The sequence below is a fragment of the Triticum urartu genome, chromosome 6A (assembly GCF_056163025.1).
Source record: "Triticum urartu cultivar PI428250 chromosome 6A, HENAU_Tu73, whole genome shotgun sequence".
NCBI classification, from domain to species: Eukaryota; Viridiplantae; Streptophyta; class Magnoliopsida; order Poales; family Poaceae; genus Triticum; species Triticum urartu.
The window spans coordinates 67,229,554-67,234,054 of record NC_141878.1 but is presented as its reverse complement, the minus strand read 5'-3'; positions in this window follow the sequence as shown (position 1 = coordinate 67,234,054).

The window sequence follows — 4,501 nt, the reverse complement described above, 5'->3', positions numbered from 1 at the left end:
CCCAATGCCGGTGCAAGAAGGAGACCGTGATGATGTCTCCGGTGACCGAACCGAGTCCGGCCAGGTATATATATTAGTTAAGCTTCTGCTGACTAGCTAATTGATGCATTCATTGTTTTGGTATGTACACATATTAATTAAGTCTTTGTTCTTTTTTCTAGCCCTCCGGATCGAGCACAACTTCGGTAAAGAGACGAGGCCCGAAGAAAAAGTTGAGCTCGGATGAAAAGTTTGAGATCATAGCAATCGCGCCCGACGGCCAACCGATTGAACCCCTCCGGACAAAGAGCGCATTTGTTGCTCAGTGCGGGGTTTTGGTTAGGGACAAGATCCCGATCAGCATCCAGCAATGGTTTAAGCCGGCTACAGAAGACCCTGAGGTGTCTTATGTCAATGATATGCACAAAAATGATCTTTGGACTGAGCTGAAGTCAAATTTCACCCTACCGCCAGAATATAATACAGAGAAGCCAGTTAAAGAGCAATTAATCAAGTCTTTTGCTCTTAAGAGGATGGCAGAACTATTCAGGAGGTGGAAGAAAGAGCTGAATAAGTTTGTTGAAAATAATGAGACACCAGAATTCAAGGGCAGATATGAGAAGATCAGAGATCACTGGCCCGCATTTGTGGCCCACAAGACATCGGAAAAGAGTAAGAAGATGTCGGCGACAAACAAGCAAAATGCTGCAAAAAAGAAGCATCACCATCGCACGGGGTCAGGTGGCTACCTCGTAGCCCGGCCTAAGTGGGCCAAGACTGAGAATGATCTGGTTGATAAAGGGATCGAACCAGAGACAATTAACTGGCCAAACCATTGCCGGACTTGGTTCTTCGCGGCTGGCGGAACCTTGGACCCTGTAACAGGGAAGTGCATTTGGACGAACGATCAAATGGACATACCAGTCAGGAAGCTTCAGTAGTATATCGAAGCAGCGCAGCAAGGGATGTTCTTTCCAGACAGAGAGAACGACGATCTCACAATGGCCCTCGGGAATCCTGAGCACCCTGGACGGACACGAGGCACGCCAGGCTCCATTTCGTGGAAGGTTGGGTTTCCGGACGCAGGCGGTTACAAATCCCATGAGAGGAGGAAAAAATTGCAGCAGACCCAAATGCAGGCGCTGCAAGCAAGGGTACAAGCGATAGAGGAACGAGAAGCAAATCGCAGCAAACGTATTGCCGAAGCTTCCCCCGAAGCTACCCCGCCATCTCAGCGGAGAAGCAGGGTGGCTTCCACCGAGCTGCTTCAGCCGGAGCATGCCTTGACGGCTCCTGCCAGCTATCCGGTGGATGCTATCAAGGAGTCTCAAAATTGCCACCTTATGACGCAATGGATGAATTTGAAGGTCAAGGCGGCTGTTGGCTCTGTTTATCCTACTGAACCCGGTGCAACTTTTCACTGCCGGCCGATTCCAGAAGGATATGCTAGGGTGATGGTGGATGTAATAACGGAGGGATTTGAGGACCTCCAGCTTGACCACCCTACCGGTGAAGGGGAGACTAGGCTGGGGTCTGCTCTGAAGACTCCATGCCTATGGCGGAAGGAGCTCATCAACCTTCCGAACTGGACTCCTCCGCCTCCTCCTCCTCCTCCTCCGGCAAGTCAGGGCACTCCGCCTCCTCCACCGCCTCCTCCTCCGGCGAGTCAGGGCACTCCGCCTCCTCCACCGCCTCCTCCTCCGGCAAGTGACGATCAGGGCACTCGACCGGCTCCTTCTCCAGCGCGTGGCAGCACTCCGCCTCCTTCTCCGCCTGCGCCGACGCGCCCGAGCAGCCAGCCTCCTCCTTCTCCGCCTCGTCAGCAAGGGCGGAAGAGACCTGCCGCCGCTTCGGCTGCTCCGGCGCGTCGTAGTCCTTCTCCTCCGCCTCGTAAGCAAGTAAAGAAGACAACCGCTCCGTCTGCTCTGCCGGCGTCTAGCAGTACAGCTAGAGGCGGGAGGAAATACAGATTTGGTCCTTCTCTGAAGACTCCAGAGAAGTTACCATACGAGAGGACCCCGGAGGAGAACGCCGAGATCGCACGAGAAGAAGTGAGGAACTACTTTGAAGGGGTGAAAGCAAAGAAACATCCACCTCCGGAGGAGAAGGTAGATCCGGTGAAAGCGAAGCGCACTCTGGCTGCCCTAACAAAACCACCCAAGTCTCCGCCGAAAGGAAACTATGAGCGCATTATTGGAAAGGAATTTGCTGAAGCGGAGCGGTCGGGAAGTACTGTCAGTGATCAAAGGCTGAAAGAACGACGAGCTGGGAAACAAATTGCCTAGCTTGGCGAACAAGCGAAGCAATCATGCCCCCCGCTCAAGGTGCCTAGCGACAACGTCGCTAATGATCCGAGGATGGTGCCCGGTTATAGCAATCTTGGCGATTACCTGCCCGATGATGTACATTATGATTTCATGGAGGTGCAGATACAAAGATACGAGTACGGGAAGCCTCTCGTCAAATATGAAAGATCTCTATCAACGATGATGCGAAGATTGCATGATTGGTACTTGAAAATCTGCAGAGACTCTAGGGGGAGGAGTACTTTGTATGTGAAAGTTAAAATGGAGCATGACCTCGTTGGAATTGAACTGTTGCCTGTTCCATTCGAGGAGTTCTTTCAGTTTTTCAATCAATTGGCCCTCGGTAAAACAACGGTCGCCTGCTACTCTCTGTAAGTAGTACTACTTCTGTCATTAAGTCTCTCTATATAGCTCAGCTCTTTCATTGCATGTATTTATAATCATCCTCAATATATTATGCAGATTGAAGATAGCCGAATTGAAGAAAAGACAAGTCGGTGATATTGGTTCATTAACACATATCTCATAGATGCAACTCAGGTTAAATTTCATGCCGCAGATACCGAGGCCAACTTGCTATGATCGTTGGTAATAAATGAAAACAAAGATATAATACTCTTTCCTTACAACTTCAAGTGAGTGTTACTGTCTTGTACGTATTCGGTTTCCCTTATATATTAGTCAAGGTTATAGTAATGTAATTGATGAGTTATGCATGCGTGTGCAGTTACCACTATATTCTCCTAGAGATTAAGCTTGAGCAGGGACTAGTAACTGTCTTAGACTCAAGACGAAAAGATCCCCAGGACTATGCAGACATGACTCAAATGCTCGAGAAGTAAGTTAAATCGATCATTATCCACCATATCAGCAACTTTGTTCATTTCCTGATATATCAAGTAATTGTTTTCTTTGTCTGGCAGGGTTTGGAAAAAAATCTCCAAAAAAGATCCAGGACTCCCGAAGAAGCTGCAATTTAGACACCCGAAAGTAAGTACTATAGTAGCATGTTCCGTGCATCTCCTATTGATTCAAGCGCTAGTTTCATCAATACCATTTGGCATTCTTGCTTATCAGTTTGATTGACCTCTATTTCTTGTAAAGTGGTTGTGGCAGGAACAAGGGAATGATTTCTATGGATACTACGTTTGCGAGTCCATCCGCCACACGACCTGTGAGCGGGGCTACACTGACGAACAATATGAAGTACGTAAATAACAACATTCACAATTTTATTTTATTACCATCATTTGTGTTGAGTTTCATTCATTCATATATATATGTATTGACCCCCTTCTTCAAATTAGATGTTTCGGAAGCGGGATGAACTCCTAGCACCAGCTCGCATGCGAGCAATTCAAGAGGAATTGGCGGCATTCTTTCTTGACCACGTGATCGCTGAAGACGGAGAATACTATGTGGACCATGAGTCCGTATGATTATATTTGTAAGAGATAATTATTGTATATATGTAGCCGGTAGTGTCAGATAGATATACGAGAACTTGTTGTTCGACCAATCTCTCGGAGAAGGAGAGGTGGTCGATATCACTTCTCTCTGTATGCATATATGTTCATGACGATCTTCTGTTTCCTTCGTTTGCTTACTAGCTAGCTAGCGTGTCTAGTCCTCTCTATACGTATGTATAGTACGTAGCATCGACCAAGCACGGACATAAGAGAGGACACTTCTCTCTATTAATTATAGCTAGCTAACACAATATATGAAACACCTAAATTAACCCCCCAAAACCCCCCACCCCCCCTTAAAAAAACAAAAACCCCAGCCACAGAAATGCTGACGCGTGGATGCCTATTGGTCCCGGTTGGTGCCACCAACGGGACCAAAGGGTCTCCTGCGTGGGCTCCGCGCACAGGCCACGTGGAGGCCCATCAGTCCCGGTTGAACCGGGACTAAAAGGACAGGGCATTAGTACCGACCCTTTAGTCCCGGTTCAGGAACCGGGACAAAAGGCCCTTACGAACCGGGACAACAGGCCCTTTTTCTACCAGTGACTGTGAATTTTATATTGTTTATAATATCCTCCCTGAAATGTTTTGAACTCCATGATTTGTACATGTTACTTCGTGAGTCTTCTGTTGTACATTTCATAATGAAATTAAAGAATAAAATGGAAATGAAGATCTATTATTTACAAAAACAAAGATAAACGTCATGGGTTAGCACGAGGAGGAGGTATCGCCTATAGTTACTAT